At 38.2% G+C, this 18820-nt stretch overlaps 1 pseudogene; it reads right to left on the bottom strand.

Moving 5' to 3' along the window:
* Window positions 1-1129: 1129 nt before the first annotated feature.
* LOC101013123 overlaps window positions 1130-18820 on the bottom strand; it is a 41282-nt pseudogene continuing 23591 nt past the window's right edge.

The following is an 18820-nucleotide window of genomic DNA, read 5'->3' as shown; positions in this document are numbered from 1 at the left end:
ATTATAACATTAGCATAAGTGGTGGTGCTGACATGTAAAGGACTAGAAAGGTCTCCCAGACAGAAGGGCCAGGATTTTACCGTGAAAATAAAACTTATTTGGAACTACGTCTTAGGACCCTGACAATTTCTTGCTGAGTTAAGACGTATGATTTACATAAATCCTGGTTACATTGAGGGGCAAAAGAGATGAGAAATAGCCAGTTGTTAATGGGGAATATGTCAAGAGGAAGGAAGACAGAAGTGAGGGCTGTAAGAATACTTAAAACGCTTCCTTGTTTTTGAATTTTTTTAAATTTCAATTTCTAAACATAATTGATTTTACTAGAGGCCTGCTGCTGTCTTTGATTAAATGAGAAAAGATTAATTGCTAGACCTTGCACCCCACTAGATGCTTCCTGTGATATCCTGTTTTCTGTTAACTACTTAATCAATAATTTAATTAAAAATCAGTAGAATTACAAGTATGTAGGATAAAGTCCCATGAGGTCCTGGAGGGACTTTAAAATACTTTAGCAACAAAAAGAAAGAAAATAAGGGTAGCTAAAGCCCATACGACAAAATTCCAGCCCATATGACAAAATCTGGGTGGTGCATGTATGAGGGTTCATTATGCTAGTCTTTCTATAACACTTTTGTGAGTGCTTAACATTCTCCGTAATATTTAAATCAGTAATATGATGAAGGCAATTTTGAGCTGTTTTAAAAAATAAAGTTTCTAAAACTAAAGTTTTCTGTCAACAAAGTTGTTTTTATATTACATCTTGATTTATTGATTTATGTAGAATAAATATAGATGAAAAAATACAGATGAGTTCCTGACATATAAAAAAAAGTCTAACTATCCAAGGATGAAAGAACTATGCATATGATAAAGATCAGATTCAAGAAATTTTAACGTTAGACATTAAGAAGTAACACCAACTTGCACTTCTTATTACAAACAAAGAATCCAACGTGCCTTTGAATTGTTTCCAAGATTCTTCACTTGCTCTTTTCCATCTTCTGTCCCACTTTTCTTGGTCTTGTACCTCAGTCTTGGATTTAGGTTTAAACACCCTTTCTCTTCACTCGATTGTTCTCTTGTTGGTTTATTCGAATGGAAAAATGGAAAATACGCGATGTAGGATTCAAGATAAAATGGCTTTTGGATCAAAAATATTCTTAGAAGAACTGGGACCAATACCAGGAATGGTGGTAACTAAAGAGAGAAGGGAAAAGAATTAACATGTTTTGATTCGTCTATTATGTGCCAAGGCAGTATCATGGATATATATAAACAGCAGGGTAAGACATTTTAAAATATTGATTAAAAGAAGCTTATTATTATTTTCCTTTTTTTTTTTTTTTTTTTTGGCAGTGTCTCAATCTATTGCCCAAGCTGGACTGCAGTGGCACAATCATAGCCCACTGCAGCCACGATTTCCTGGGTTCGAGTGATCATCCCACCTCAGCCTCCTGAGTAGCTGAGACCACAGGCGTGCACCACCACACCGACAAAGTTTTTAATTTTTTTGTAGAGACAGGGCCTCACTATGTTGCCCAGGCTGGTTTCAAACTCCCAAGTTCCAGCAATCCTTCCACCTTGGCCTTCCAAAGTGTTGGGATTACAGGCATGAGTCACTGCATCCGGCCTATTATTCATTTGTTGAAGAGTCACTAGAGTGGCCCTATTTTTTATGCAAATGCAAGACAAGCAGGGTTCTTTGCCCTGTAGTGATGATATAGCAAATATCTTCTATGACTCCATTGAATCAGTCACTCACTGTGATTCTGGGAATGTGAGACTGACTACTGGCACATTTGCATAAGGAACCCAGGGCCTTCTGGGAGGGGAAAAAAATCCTAAATATTTTCTCTGGGAATATACTGCTCCCTCTTTCTCTGAGGTGTGAAATTAGAGAATACTGCTGAGCTAGAGAAGGTAGGCTTTATTCATCCAAGGGCCAGTGGTAGGGATAGGCAGCATGTCTCCTAAGATTAATATAGAGAAAGGTGTTATTTGAACTGGTAACCCCAACCCTTGGCACTCAAATAATAAAATACAGAAGCAAGTAGAATAATAAATATATTTATACTTTTTTCCACATAAAGAGTTAAATAATAAATATATTTGTACTCTTTTCCACATAAAGAGTTAGTTGAGGTTGGGCATGGTGGCTCATGCCTGTAAAACTAGTACTTTGGGAGGCTGAGGAGGGTAGACTGCTTGAGCCCAGGAGTTCAAGACCAGCCTGTACAACAAAGGCAGACCCTGTCTCTATAAGAGAAAAAAAATGTTATCCTTCCCCAGAACAAAGCACAATTTTCACCTCACATTGGATTTTCCCCTCCTTTACCTTTCATTTCATGGAAATTTAGCTCTAAATTATTCTCTGTATGCCATACCTCTACATCTTAGGAAAATTACCTATGTGTAAAATAGTGTTGTTTGCACTTAAAAATAATAATTTGGAGTTAGTAGAAGTGAATAAAGCAAGAGGCATTCAAATCCTATGCTGTCTGTTCCATGGCCAGACTTCCTCATCCTAAATCCTGACTTTGTTTTACCCTTACCGTTTTTTTTTATTTTATTTTTTATTTTTATTTTATTTTATTTTTTTGAGACGGAATCTCACTGTGTCACCAGGCTGGAGTGCAGTAAGGCGATCTTAGCCCACTGCAACCTGGGCCTCCCGGGTTCAAGCGGTTCTTCTGTTTCAGTCTCTTGAGTAGCCGGGACTACAGGTGCACGCCACCACTCCCAGCTAATTTTTGTATTTTTAGTAGAGGTGGGGTTTCACCATGTTGGACACGATAGTCTTGATCTCTTGACCTGGTGATCTGCCCGCCTCAGCCTCCCAAAGTGCTGGGATTACAGGCATGAGTCACTGTGCACGGCCACCTTCTTATCTGAATAGTTCTCACCCTTGATTTCCCACCTCAAGTTCTATTTTCCTCTTGAAATCTCACCAGCCATCTCACTCCACAGAAACGTTTTTCTGCTTCTGAATTCCTGTTATATTTACCACTCATTTTCATACTCTCCCCTATGGTTATATTTGAAGTATATAAACTAAAATTTGAGTTGGAGTTTATTTGAAAGCAGTGACAACATTCTGGATCTTTCTGAACTCTTCCAAGGGATTAATGTGGTGTTCCATATGTAAGTTGAGCATTAGATTGAAATGCTACTAATTTTCTCAGAACATACGAGTTCTTCTACCTCTCTTTGGCTCTGTTTAGCTTAGTAACAGTCATGGACAACAGCATGTGAATCTTAGGACTGTTATTGGCTAACCTAGCAACCATGCAGTTCCCAAGGATACAAACTCTGAAGACACACCCTTTTGGTATGGTAATGAATGAAGCTAAAGAGGTAACTAAAATCAAATGTCAATATTAGAACTAGTGTATAATTAACTGTGGCTTTATGGTCTCTGTAGGAGCCACTATTACCCTCTCTAAATCAAACATTTTCCTTTAGTCACATGAGATAAACGTCTTAAACTTTTAAAAAATGAAATAACGAGAACAAGTAGAGGAGTATCAAGAATAATATAACAACGAACCATGTACACATAATTAACCAACACTATCATACAGCCATTTTTCCTAAGAAATAAAACATTATAGAACTTGAGCCTTCTGCCAGGCATGGTGGCTCATGCCTGTAATCCCAACATTCTGGGAAACTGAGACAGGCAGATAGATCACTTAAGTCAGGAATTTGAGACCAGCCTGGCCAACATGGTGAAACCCCATCTCTACCGAAAGATTAAAATTAGTATTAATAAATAAAACTAATTTATTAATACTAATATAAAAATTAGTCAGGCATGGTGGCACACACATGTAATCCCAACTACTCAGGAGGCTGAGGCACAAGAATGGCTTGAACCCAGGAGGAAGAGGCTGCAGGGAACTGAGATATTGCCACTGAACTCCAGCCTGGGTGACAGAGTGAGACTCTCTCTCTCTAAAAAAAACAAAAAGAATTTGAGCCTTCCTAAATCGTTTTCCTTCCTCTTTCTCCAGCCTAAAGCTGATATGTACAATTTTCCCATTCATGTTTGTGTGTTTTTTTAACCATATATGTATATACTAACACTGTGTAGTACTATTTTGCATATTTACAAATGTTACACAATTGCTATATTAAAAATAGCAATCTCCAAACTGCTTTTTTATTAATGATTAAAATGTCATTAAAAATTAAATTCGTTTCTTAATTTTTTATTGTCTCCTTTGATCATCTTTCATTATTTTCTATCATTATTTTTCTTTCTATTTTCTTTGGCTTTGCTCTCTTTTTTTTGTAAATGTTCTATTAATATGTGTGATTGAAGAAAAATACATCTTTTCTACATTAGTTTGCCTTAAGAAATATATGGAAAGCCTGGCCAACAAAGTGAGATCCCATCTCTACAACAAATTTAAAAATTAGCTGTGTGTGATGGTGTGTGCCTGCAGTTTTAGCCACTCAGGAGGCTAAGGCAGGAGGACTGCTTGAGCTCAGAAGTAAGAGGCTGCAGTGAACCATGATCATGCCACTGCACTCCAATCTGGGTGACAAAGACTCTCTCCCTGCGCCCCAACAATCCCAGCAAAAAAAAAAAAAAAAAGAAAAAGAAAAAGAAATACATAGGACATAGGTTTACTATTAAGTCTAAAATAAGGCCAGGCATTGAGGCTCACACCTATAGTCCCAACACTTTGGGGGACCGAGGCAGGAGAATTGCTTGAGGCCAGGGATTTGAGACCAGCCTGGGAACCCTGTCTCTATAGTTAAAAAAATGCGTGTGTGTGTGTGTGTGTGTGTGTGTGTGTGTGAGAGAGAGAGAGAGAGAGAGAGAGAGAAATGATACATTTGCAATTTTGGTATCTATGTGATTAAATGGCATGAGAAATAAACAATTGTAGAAGTTTAAGGAAAAGATTATCTTAAAGTTTGTATCAATATTTAGAGAAAATGTTTTCACCTACATTGGATATCTTTTTAACTTTTTTTTTTTTTTGAGATGGAGTTTCGCTCTTGTTGCCCAGACTGGAGTGCAATGGTGCAACCTCGGCTCATTGCAACTTTCGTCTCCCAGGGTCAAGGGATTCTCCTGCCTCAGCCTCCCAAGTAGCTGGGATTACAGGCACCCACCACCATGCCTGGCTAATGTTTTTTGTATTTTCAGTAGAGACAGGGTGTCACGATTTTGGTCAGGCTGGTCTTGAACTCCTGACCTCAGGTGATCCATCCACCTTGGCCTCACAAAGTGCTGAGATTACAAGTGTGAGCAACTGCGCCTGTTTACTTTTAAGATAATCTATTTTTCCTTTCACTATGATGGGTCTAAGTGCAGATTATTTTATTTTAAACTTTGGTGTACACTATGATTTTCAAGATTTATGACATTCTTTAATTCTAGAATATCCTATTCATTATCTGTTCAAATAGTAGATCTCATCATACATTTTCTTCTCTTTTTTCCTTTGCTTTAAAGGAAAAAAATAAACATCCAGATAAAGAGGTTCTGAACTTCTACCAGTACTGTAGGTATCTTCAGGTATATGGATGCCTAATAAGCATGCTGAGATGATCTAAGAATGGAGAGCAAACTCCTTTTTTTCTTTTAATTAAAGAATTTTTTTTAGGCCAGGTACAATGGCTCATGCCTGTAATCCCCACATTTTGGGAGGCTGAGGTGGGTGAATCACTTGAGGCCAGGAGTTCGAGACCAGCCTGGGCAACATGGTGAAACCCTGCCTCTATGAGAAATATAAAAATCAGCCAGGTGTGGTGGTTCACACCTGTAGTCCCAGCTACTCATGAGGCAAAGGTGGGTGGATCAGTTGAGCCCAGGAGAATTTTTTAGAGACAGGATCTCTCTCTGTCACCCAGGCTGGAGTGCAGTGGTGGGATCATAGCTCACTGCAGCCTCAAACCTCTGGGCTCAAGCAATCCTCCTGCCTCAGCCTCCTGATTAGCTAGGACTACAGATGCATGCTACCACACCCAGCTAATTTTCAATTTTTGGGAGAGACAGGGTATTGCTATGTTGATGAGGGTTCCTGTATATTTCTTAAGGTAAACTGTTGTAGAAAAGATACTCCAACAAATAATGACTTAAAATGTAAGTATTTAGTTTTCTCATATGTAATCCTGAGGCCACTGGACCAAGTTTCCTGGCTGGTTCTGCTCTACATGGTCATTAATTGGCCCTGATTTTTTCCATCCTGTCTCTTCACCATTGCCTAAGTCAAGAATTCTTAGTCATTTTTGGCCGGGCGTGGTGGCTCACGCCTGTAATGCCAGCATTTTGGGAGACCAAGGCGGGCAGATCACCTGAGGTCAGGAGTTCGAGACCAGCCTCAACATGATCTCTACCAAAAATACAAAATTAGCCAGGCGTGGTGGTGCATGCCTATAATCCCAGCTACTCAGGAGGCTGAGGCAGGAGAATTGCTTGAACCTGGGAGGCGGAGGTTGTGGTGAGCCGAGATCGCGCCATTGCACTCCAGCTTGGGCAATAAGAGTGAAACTCTGTCTCAAAAAAAAAAAAAGAATTCTTAGTTATTTTTGTGCTGTGGACTCCATTGGTCTTCTAGTTAAGTGTATGGACTCCCAGAATAACTTTTAATGCATAAAATGAAATACATTTGGAATCAAAAGAATGATGAATAATAGCCATTGTGTGATTTGATTACCTTCTATGAATCTCAACCTTTAGTTGTTGTTTAATCTCTGCTTTTTGGGAGAGTCTGATCTTCTGCAGCAGAAAACTTAGACAGAAATTGCTACTGGGTGTGGAGTTCAGTCATAACAAAAACTTAAAAATACACAGCAATGGCTTTTGGACTAGGTGGTGGACAGAGAATGGAAGGATGCCAGGAGACTGTTGGAGGAGGCTGGAAAAGCAGTGAGGAGGCTGTCAATAAAGACTGGAGAAACAGCAAAAAGAGCATTAGAGGAGGCTGGAGAGGCAATGAGGCAATTATTGGAAACTAGAAAAGGGGAACCCAGAGTATGTAGTAGCAGAAAAATTACCAAGCTTGTAATCTGTAGAGACTGATTTAAGCACTGATTTATCCAACAGCTATTTATTGAAAATCTATGCTGTGCCAGACACTGTGATAGGAGCTAAGAGACAATGTTAGTGTTGCAAGAAAACTTAATTTCACCAGTTAGCAATTTTCAGAATATTTTTGTAAATATTGGTAGCTTCTAACAATTAAATGTAGGTGGGGTCTACCTCCCTCCACCAATTTCCAATAGCCTTGATGTCAGTGTATTGTAAGTGGTATCTTATAATAAATGTAAATCATAGACGAAATTCTGACAAATATATTCACTAGAATACCATTTTAATATTAATATACACAGAAATTTTAGTCCTTCCATGACAAAATACAGCATAATTCTAATAAGAAATACATAGTAAGGGCTGGGGGCGGTGGCTCACGCCTGTAATCCCAGCACTTTGGGAGGCCGAGGGCGGATCACGAGGTCAAGAGATCGAGACCATCCTGGCCAACATGGTGAAACCTCGTCTCTACTAAAAATACAAAAATTAGCTTTGCGTGGTGGCGCGCACCTATAGTCCCAGCTACTTGGGAGCCTTAGGCAGGAGAATTGTTTGAACCTGGGAGGCAGAGGTTGCAGTAAGCTGAGATCACGCCACTGCACTCTAGCCCGGCAACAGAGCAAGACTTCATCTCAAAAAAAAAAAGAAATAGTAAGATGATGAAGCAGACAAAAGTCATAGTATTAATATTTTTGCAGTAGGTTTGAGAATAAGTTGTTTGTTGTTGATATATTTTACTGTTTTATGTTTTAAGAAGTTTGGTATATTTAGTATCTTACAGATTACTTTTATGATTCCAATACAAAATGTCTCATTTATTCAGGCTTGCAATTTCAAGTTGAAAGGTATAAGGTAACGTTATTAGTTATATAAATGGCATTTTAACCCCTAAAATAAGTTGAGATTCAATATTAATATGTATACATATTTAATTTGCCAGATTTACAAGTCATATACATTCTTGGGAAATTTTGTCAAATGGACAATTTAAACATTTAACTAAAATTGTAAATGAAACCAAATATAAATCAAAGGCCTCATAAAAGTAACTGTTAAAATTTGTCAGATTTATAAATTAATAATTTGATTCATAACTTAAAAGCTTAAGAAATAGGTTTTTGAATTTGTAACATTAATAAATCAAATATGAATTTAATAACTTCAAGTAATATTTTCCTGAGTCATTCTCAAGAACATCAAAATATTGTCCTTGACAAAAATGAATCAAGTTCATCAGTGTAAAGTAATAGTGTTACCGAAAAGGGATCTCGATCCAGATCCCAAGAGAGGGTTCTTGGATCTCACACAAGCGAGTTTGGGGCAAGTTCACAGAGCAAAGTGAAAGCGAGTTTATTAAGAAGTAAAAGAATAGTAAGAATGGTTACTACATAGAGCAGGGCATTCAAGAGCAGATAAAGCAAGAGGAGGAACACATCCATCTTAGGTAGAGGCTTGTTTAAATATCATATAATAAAGAAAACAATGGGGAGCACACCAATGGGGAGATGTGCTGTCCTACAAGGGCGTGTAACAAAGGATTATTATTCTTTGTGTAACTACTCTCTTCTGCAGTAATATATATTATCTTTTCTTTTTCTTTTTCTTTTTCTTTTTTTTTGAGTCAGGGCCTTGCTCTGTTGCCCAGACAGCATTGTAGGGATCCATCTTTGTTCACTGCAGCCTCCACCTCCTGGGCTCTAGTGATCCTCCCACCTGAGCCTCACAAGCAGCTGGGACCACAGGTGTGAGCCACCATGCCAGGCTAATGTTTGTGTTTTTGGTAAAGACAGGGTTTTGTCATGTTGCCCAGGCTGCTTTCTAACTCCTGAGCTCGAGTGATCCACCCTCCTCAGACTTCCAAAGTGCTGGTATTATAGGTGTGAGCCATCGCCTGGCCTGTATTATCTTTAAAGTGAAATTTATTCTTAAACTAAGAATGCTTTTGTTCTTGAGATATGGGACCTCAGGACATTTCCTGGGTTTGTTATTTTCTATGTCTGTTAAGTCCTGAGTCTGTTTGGTAAATATTATTAACTTGTTTCCTTAACTGTACCTAAGAATGCCTGACTTGGGAATGCTGCCCAGTAGGTCTCAGCCTCATGTTACCCAGCCCTTATTCAAGACGGAATCGTTCTGGTTCAAATGCCTTTGACAACAGCTTTCATTGAAAAGGAATACAATGAAGGAATATCGTGTGTGTGTGTGTGTGTGTGTGTGTGTGTGTGTGTGTGTTCTTTGGACTTATTTTTTTATTTAATTTAATAGCTAAAATTTACAATTCTAAAATTTTATTTGAGTGTTTAAGCATTTTAAGTAATACACTGCTAAAGAGAGAGGGTTTTATTTTTTCATTTTCAGTATTGCACTTCAAGAATTGTCCAAAGGTGACCCAGAGAACTCACTGTAGGCTTCTCAGACAATTAACAGCTCCCTCTCCCAGTGGATGGGGATGCAATGAACTTAGCTATCCACAGGCTGGTGATTTCTTATTCCCTAGCAGGAAGGTTACAATTTCCCATGGGCCCCGAGATCTCCAGGAAGGCGTAGATCTAGGATTTTGTGGGGCCTAAAGTTTATATATGTCTCTTTTTGCTGATTCTTCTTTTTTTTTTTTTTTTTTTTTAAAGACAGTCTTGATCTGTTGTCCAGCCTGGAGTACAGTGGTGTGATCTTGGCTCATTGCAACCTCCACCTCCCAGGCTCAAGTGATTCTCCTGCCTCAGCCTCCCAAGTAACTGCCACTACAGGTGTGCACCACCATATCCAGCTAATTTTATTGTATTTTTAGTAGAGATGGGGTTTCACCATGTTGGCCAGGCTGGTCTCGAACTCCTGATCTCAAGTGATATGCCTGCCTTGGCCTCCCAAAGTACTGAGATTACAGGCGTGAACCACCATGCCCAGCCTGACCCTTAATTTTTTATTTCTCAGATAAATCTTATTTCTTAATCCATCCCAGGTGACATAGTAGAATTTATCTTTGCCTTCTTCATCTTAAGTGCTACTATTTGTGTGTTGATTCAGTGCTATTACTCTGTTTCACATGGAGCTATGGGGGAAATTAATTTGAAATTTTATTCTGGACAAATGCAATGGAACAGTAAGACATAACTCTGTGGTAACAATTATGTGTAAGTGGAATGTAAGAAAGATTAGAAAAATATTTAAAATTAGAAAATTTCATTCCTATCAGCAAATTATGACAGATGTGAAAAATATCTCAGGAATAAAAGTGTCTATTGCTACAAATTATGTGTTTTTACATTATACGATTGAACAACATAGGCTTAAACTTCCCGGGTCCACTTATATGTGGATTTTCTTCCACTTCTGCCACCTCTGAGACAGCAAGACCAACTCCTCCTCTTCCACCTACTCCTTACCCAATGTGAACACAACCAAGCTGAAGACCTTAATGATGATCGACTTCTACTTAATATTATGCACAGTAAACATATTTTCTCTTTCCTATGACTTTCTTTGTTTTTTTCTCTATCTTACTTTATTGTAAGAATACAGTGTATAATACATATAACATGTAAAAAATGTGTTAATTAACTGTTTGTGTTATCAGTAAGGCTTCTGGCCAACAGTAGGCTATTAGTAGTTAAGTTTTAGGGGAGTTATACATGGATTTTCAACTGCAAGTGGGGTTAATGCACCAACTCCCATTTTTCAAGGGTCAATGGTATAGCCCTCCCCTCCTTTTTTTTTTTGATGGAGTCTCGCTCAGTTGCCCTGGTTGGAGTGCAGTGGCACGAACTCGGCTTATTGCAACTTCTGCCTCCAGAGTTCAAGCAATTCTCTAGCCTCACAGCCGCAGCCTTCTGAGTAGCTGGGATTACAGGCACCTGCCACCATACCCAGCTAATTTTTGTGTTTTTTAGTAGAGATGGGGTTTTGCCATGTTGGTCAGGCTGGTCTCAAACTCCTGACCTCAGGTGATCCTCTCGCTTCGGCCTCCCAAAGTGCTGAGATTACAGGTGTGAGCCATTGCGCCTGACCTGGTATAGCCCTTTTGCACTTATGCAATTAACATGCCTTTATTATTAAATACAAGATCGTAGCTGAGACTGTAGGCATTTTTAGTAGAGATGGAGTTTCACTATGTTGGCCAGGCTGGTCTGGAACTCCTGACCTCAAGTGATTACCTACCTCGGCCTCCCAAAGTGCTGAGATTACAGGTGTGAGCCACTGTGCTCAGCCCTCTGTCTCTTATATAGTGTGACTGGTGCTTTTGCGAAGAATGTGTTTTTTTCTAACATGGTGTTTTAGTATATTTTTCATAACATTTTTCTGTAATCTTTTTGAGGGCTGCATTTAATTATTTAATTTAGAGTTGTTGACTTCATCAACTGCACCTTATCTAGACAATGTATAATCATATAATATGTACTCTTTTGTGTCTGGTCTTTTGTTCAGCAAAATTTTTTTTTTTTTTTTTTTTGAGACGGAGTCTCGCTCTGTCGCCCAGGCTGGAGTGCGGTGGCGCGATCTCGGCTCACTGCAAGCTCCACCTCCCGGGTTCACGCCATTCTCCCGCCTCAGCCTCCGAGTAGCTGGGACTACAGGCGCCCGCCACCACGCCCGGCTAGTTTTTTGTATTTTTAGTAGAGACGGGGTTTCACCATGTTAGCCAGGATGGTCTCGATCTCCTGACCTCGTGATCCACCCGCCTCGGCCTCCCAAAGTGCTGGGATTACAGGCTTGAGCCACCGCGCCCGGCCCTTGTTCAGCAAAATTTTTTTGTGATTCATCCATGTTGAGACGTGTATCCATAATTCCTTTTTATTTCTGAATAGTGTTACTTTGAATGACTATGTCACACTACAGTTTGTTTATCCATTTACCTATTAATGGACATGTGGGTTGGATCCAGTTTCTAGCTGCTACGAATAAAACAGCTACACATATTCTGATTCAAGTTCTTTACCAGTGGTGAAAATATTCCAAATCTTCAAAGTGATGGGCATTACATAACTACACACATTTATAAAGTCTCATATAACCATATACCTAAAAAGGATGATTTTTACTGGGTGTAAATTTTACTTCAATAAACCTGACTTTAATAATATATGTATATGTATGTGTGTGTGTCTGTCTAAAAGAAGCATAGCACTAAGGAAAAAATGGTGGTTACTAAATTAAGAAAACTTATGAGGTATAAACGTACTTGAAATTGGTTGCAATACATACATAATTAATAATTGTGTACAAACAAGTTGCTATATTCTACCAATAGAAATATGTAGTTATCAAAAAATTGTAGTTAATGTCTGGGTGTGGTGGTTCATGCCTGTAATCCTGGCACTTTGGGAGGCCACGGCAGAAGGATCACTTTAGCTTAGAAGTTTGAAACCAATGTGAGCAACATAGTGAGACATCGTCTCTATTTCTATTTTTTATTGTAGTTATAAAAGATAAATATCTATATTTATCTGTCCACCAATCCATCTATCCATCTCTCTCTCTATCTATCCATTCAGAAAAACTAACTACAAAACTTTTGTTATCGGGAGGCTGAAACAGGAGAATTGCTTGAATCTGGGAGGTTGGAGGTTGCAGTGAGCCGAGATCGCGCCATTGCACTCCAGCCTGGACGATAGAGTCAGACTCTGTCTCAAAAAAAGAAAAACAAAACAAAACAAAACAAAAAAATTTTTGTTATAAAGTTGATATTGGGCCAGCTGCAGTGAGTCATGTCTATAATTCCAGCCGAGGCAGGAGGATCACCTGAGGCAAGGAGTTCGAGAGCAGTCTAGCCAGCATGGTGAAATCCCATCTCTACTAAAAATATAAACATTAGCCAGGCATAGTGACACATGCCTGTTTTCCTAGCTACTTGGGAGGCTGAGCAATGAGATTTGCTTGAACCTGGGAGGCAGAGGTTGCAGTGAGCCGAGATCGCACCAGTGCACTACAGCCTGGGTGACAGAGCAAGATAAAAAAAAAATAAAGCTGAGGTTGAATACAGCAATCAAAAATTTTAGCATTACAGTACATACTTTCTCTTTGTTCTCAAATATGAATAAGATTTTTTAAATGAGCCTTTTAATAATTACTTTGTGAACCAATCTAAGTGTTTTATAATGGTATTGAACTTTTTGCAAACTAGTACACTATATTTGGGTTTAATTTTGTTCAAAATCAGTTGCAAAATTTAATTAAAACATTGGAGAATCAAAAGACTTCAGCTTTTTAAGTTTTTAGGAAATTCTGATTATTAAAACTAAACTTTCAACCAGGAAGACATTAAAATTACCTCTATGAAAGCAAAGAAAAAGTAGAACATTTAACGAGAATGTAAAATTAACAAAAATTGAATTCCATCATAATAGGTTCATTCTTTGAATATATTTTATAATGAAAAGAATGAAATTGATACATCTAATAGTTTTACCACAGTTACATTTGATTAATTATTCTTACAAACCCTAGAGACAAATTAAGAAGGTCTATCTTGAAAAAAATCTCTTTTAAAAAAAGATACTATGGACCAGGCATGGTGGCTCATGCCTGTAATCCCCAGCACTTTGGAAGGCCAAGGCAAGAGAATTGCTTGAGGCCAGAAATCTCATACCAGCCTGGGCAACATAGTGAGACCCCATCTCTACACACACACACACACACACACACACACACACATACACAAAAGATAATATGAATGGAGGTTAAAAATCTTTACTTCTGAAAATATTTGAGCCCAAAGTATTTTACATATCAATACAAATGAAATAAAATTTATAATATCTTCTGTTTAGCGGAATTTTCTCTGAATTTCCCAAGTACCTCAGAATCTGTAGAGGGAATATTTTCTGTATTAAAAATATTATGGTCTAGAAGAACAAATTTGTAGGACTTACACTTATTGATTGCAAGACTTACTATAAAGCTACAAAAATTAAGAAAGTGTGTACTGGCATGCACACTTCCTTAATTTTTGTAGCTTTATACTAAGTCTTGACCTTCATTATATGAATATATGGAATATATATACAATAAATATGTATGTGTATGGAATATATATAGAATATATACATATATGGCATGCATACATACATATATGCATATATATACACATATAGAATATACACATATATTCTATATATACTCCATATATGGCATGCATATATATACATATATTCTATATATATTCCATATATTTATATAAATTATGTATTTTTATATATGGAATATAGATGTAAACAGAATAAAAGGCAGAAATAGAACTGTACACATACACGGCCAATTGATTTTTGACAAAGATGCCAAAGTATTTCAATGTGAAAGGAATAATCTTTTTCAGCAAATGGTACGGGAAGAACTGGTTATTCAGAAGTGCTATAGTTTGGATATGGGTTGTTTGTCCCCAGCAAATCTTACATTGAAATTTGATCCCAAGGTTGGAGGTGGCCTAATGGGAAGTGTTTGAGTCATGGGGCAGATCCCTCTTGAATGGATTAGTGCCCTTCCTGGGGGTAAGTGAGTTCTCACTCTGTTAGTTCCTAAGCGAGCTGGTTGTTAAAGACAGCCTGGTACCTCATCCCTCTTGCTCTTTCCTCCTCTCTTTCTGTGTGATTTCCGCAACACCAGCTCCCCCTCACCTTCCACCATGGATGGAAGTAGCCTGGGGTCCACACCAGATGCAGATGTTGGTGCCATGTTTCTTGTACAGCCTGCAGAACCATAAGCAAAATAAACCTCTTTTCTTTATAAATTTCCTGGTCTCAGGTATTTCTTCACAGCAGCACAAAACAGATTAAGACAAGAGGGAAAAAAAATGAAGCTTAATCCTTAATTTTCATTTCACAAAACTTAACTTGAAATGGGTCACAGAATTACATGTAAATGTTAAAAGTTATAAAAATCTGTGACCTTGGCATAGGTAAAGACTTTTTAGATGGTACATAAAAAGCATGGGCTATAAAAGAAGTAAATGAATACATAGGACTTTATTGAAATGAGAACTCTTGCTCTGAAAAATACAATCAAGAAAATGAAAGGTGAGTCATAGAGAAAATATTTGTCATACACGTATATACTGATAAAGAGCTTACATCCAAAACTCTTACAATTCACAAAGACAAAGAAGCCAGTTCTTAAAACTGAGCAAAAAGCCAGGCATGGTAGCACACGCCTGTAGTCCCAGCTGCTCAGGAGGCTGAGGTTGGGGATCACTTAAGGCTGGGAATTTGAGGTTTTAGTGCACTATCCTCACACCTGTGAATAACTATTGCACTCCAGCCTGGGCAGTATAGTAAGATTCCACCTTCAAAAAAAAACTGAGCAAAAGATTTGAAAAGACACTTTACAAAAGAAAATATATGAATAGCAAAAAAAGAAAACAAAAAAAGTCCATTATCTTAAGTCATCATAGAAATGCAAATTTAAATCACAATAAGATAACCACTGCCCATCCATTAGAATGGCTAATACTAAAAAGACTGCTAACATCAAATGTTGGAGAGAACGTGAATCTACCAGGACTCATGGATTGCTGATGGGAACGCAAATGGTATGGGAATTTTGGAAAATAGTTTAACAATTTCTTTAAAGTTAAACATATAGTTCAACCCAGCAATTCCACTCCTAGGTATTTATCCAAAGGAAATGAAAACACATATCCACATAATAATTTAAATCTCAGTATTTATAGCAACTTTATTTATAGTAGCCCCAACCTGAATCCAACCCAAATGTCTATCAATAGGTGAATGGACAAACAAATTTGTTTCTTTTTATTAAGTAGTATGCCATATATATGTGTGTGTGTGTGTGTGTGTGTGTGTGTATATATAATTATTATTATTTTTATTCACAAGCCAAAGGACATTTGGGTTATTTCCAAGTTGGGGCTACTATAAATAAAGGTGCTGTAAATATTCATGCAGACGTCTTTGTATGAATATAAGTTTTCATTTATTTTGGGTAATCACATGGGACTGGCATTGCTGGGTTATATGTTAACAGTATATTTAGTTTCATAAGAAACTGCCAAACTGTTTCCCAAAATGGTTGTATTATTTGGATCTCCATTAGCAATGTATGGGAGTTCAAGTTGCTCTGTATTTTAGCCAACATTTTATATTCTCACTTTTTTTTTTAGTCTTTGTAATAGGTGTTCTTATGAACTCAATTTTGTCCTCCCCAAAATTCATATGCTGAAATCTTAACCCTCAATGTGACTGTATTTAGAGATAGGGCTTTTCAGGAGGTAATTTAGGTTAAATGACATCACATGGGTGGGGCTGTAATCCAACAGAACTGGCATCTTTATAAGAGGAAGAAACACCAGGAATACACATGCACAGGGGAAAGGCCATGTGAGACCACAACAAGAAGGCACCACCTGTAAGCCAGGAAAAGAGGCCTCCCCAGAAACCAACATGCTGGTACCTTAATTTTGGACTTCCAGCCTCCAGAAATGTGAGAAAATAAATTCCTGTTGCAGTCCATTCTGTGGTATTCTGTTATGATAGCCAAGCAGACTAGTACAGATTGTATAGTGGTATCTCACTGTGGTTTTCATTTGTACTTCTCTAGTGATTAATGATATTGAACATCTTTTCATGTACTTATTTGCATCTTTAGCTCTTTTTATGAACTGCATGTCTGCATAAAATTCATAATTTTGTGCACCAAAACCAATTCTTAGTACATTTTGCTCCACAGATTTCTTAATTCATTAGGATCATTGTCTTTACCATCATTCTGTGACTCACCAGCATCTGTGTTTGGATGAGTAATTTTTGCAAAAATTATGTTTCAGGGCTGAAAGCTTTCTTTTTCCCACAATGGACAGTTATACAAAGTTTAATATAGTGATTACCTTTTATACATTTGATAAAAGTAACTTGTTTTAATTTATGAAAGAAAAATTTAATAAACTATAAAAATCTCTGTGAAAGCAATAAGACAAATGTATAAAAACGATTTTAGTTAGTGGAGCATGGTGGCGCACGCCTGTAATCCCAGCTAGTCAAAAGACCGAGGCAGGAGAATCGCTTAAACCTGGGAGGCAGAGGTTGCAGTGAGCCGAGATCACGCCACTGCACTCCAGCCTGGGCGACAGAGCAAGAGTCTATCCCCTACAACAACAACAACAAAAAGATTTTATATCTTCTTTTTCATACATGTTGACTTACTGGAACAAGAGCAAAATCTGCATTAGATGAGAGGCTCTAAACTTCTCCATAAGTTGGTGTTCAATAATAATGTTTTTTAAGGTCATTGGAGACTTCTGTGAGCACCCATCCACCACAAATAACTCCACATTTGTGTTGTCTGCTTTTGTTTATTTATTTATATATGAGAAAGAGTCTTGCTCTGTCACCCAGGTGGAGTGCACTGGCGTGATCTCGACTCACTGCAACCTCCGCCTCCTGGGTTCAAGCAATTCTTGTGCCTAAGCCTCCCAAGTAGGTAGGTGGGACTACAGGCGTGTACCACCATGATCAGCTAATTTTTGTATTTTCAGTAGAGACAGAGTTTCCCCATATTGGCCAGGCTGGTCTCGAACCCCTGGCCTCAAGTGATCTGCCTGTCTTGGCCTCCCAAAGTGCTGGGATTACAGGCATGAACCAGTGCACCTGGCCTATTGTCTGTTTCTAGATGGCCTATTTGAATTATGTCTGAACATAATACACATGTAGCCTCATCAAATTTGTTTTCCTTTTGTTCTGTTTTGTTTTTGAGACAGGGTCTCACGTTGCTCAGTCTGGAGTGCAGCGACACCATCACAGCTCACTTCCAACCTTGACCTCCCTGGGCTCAGGTGATCCTACCAACTCAGCCACCCAAGTAGCTAGGACTACAGGCACGTAACACCATGGCCAGCTAATTTTTGTAATTTTTTGGTAGAGATGGGGTCTCACTATGTTGTCCAGGCTAAATTTGTTTCCCCAAATGTAGATATTAGAAAATGTGGGATTTGTCTTCATTGATTGTGAAAGTGCAGGTCCTCCTCTACGTTGTTGCTGACTACTGACAATGCTTTAAAACTCCCAGTGTGTGAAGTAAGAATTTCATGGAGATACTTTGCTCCTGCAATTTCTATTCTGTTAAAAGAAAAATCTACTCCATCTAGGGTAATATTGTTTTTACATCAGCCAGATACATAATTCCATCCTGAGTTATTTGATTGCAGCTGATATCAAGGCAGCATAGGCTACTGTTCAGATACAGTGAATAACATGTAAATGTTGTATACTACAGTTTTTTATATTATGCTTACACATGTGTAGTTGAACAAGGCAGTTATTTTCTTTCAACATATGGCCTAGGTGGCCCGTGGACTCTTTCTGTTTGCCATACTGCACAGGTCAGTTTAGGTTTATTCCCTTAATGGCTTTGTTTTTAGTTAGTACTGTAGCAAATGCTATCAGACTTTGCATTCCCAGATCACAGTAACCCAGACCTACTTTCTCTAAGGATGAATTAATTTGCAGCATTGCAGCAAAAAATGTTCCACACTTATTTTTAATCTTGTTTCCAGTCATTCTTAAGTATTTCAGAGTTCTGTTCTTATTTACTGCTTTGCCAATCAATTTTCCACCTTGGCTGAATGCAGTGGCTCACGCCTGTGATCCCAGCACTTTGTGAGGCCGAGGCAGGTGGATCACCTAAGGTCAGGAGTTTGATACCAGCCTGGCCAGCATGGTGAAACCCTGTCTCTACTAAAAATATAAAAATTAGCCAGGGATGGTGGCGCATGCCTGTAATCCCAGCTACTCGGGAGGCTAAGGCAGGAGAATTGCTTGAACC

This window comes from Papio anubis, chromosome 9, assembly GCF_008728515.1.
Source record: "Papio anubis isolate 15944 chromosome 9, Panubis1.0, whole genome shotgun sequence".
In the NCBI taxonomy this organism is placed as follows: Eukaryota; Metazoa; Chordata; class Mammalia; order Primates; family Cercopithecidae; genus Papio; species Papio anubis.
Note: the sequence above shows the minus strand (reverse complement) of the source record. Positions and strands in the feature narration are given on the sequence as shown.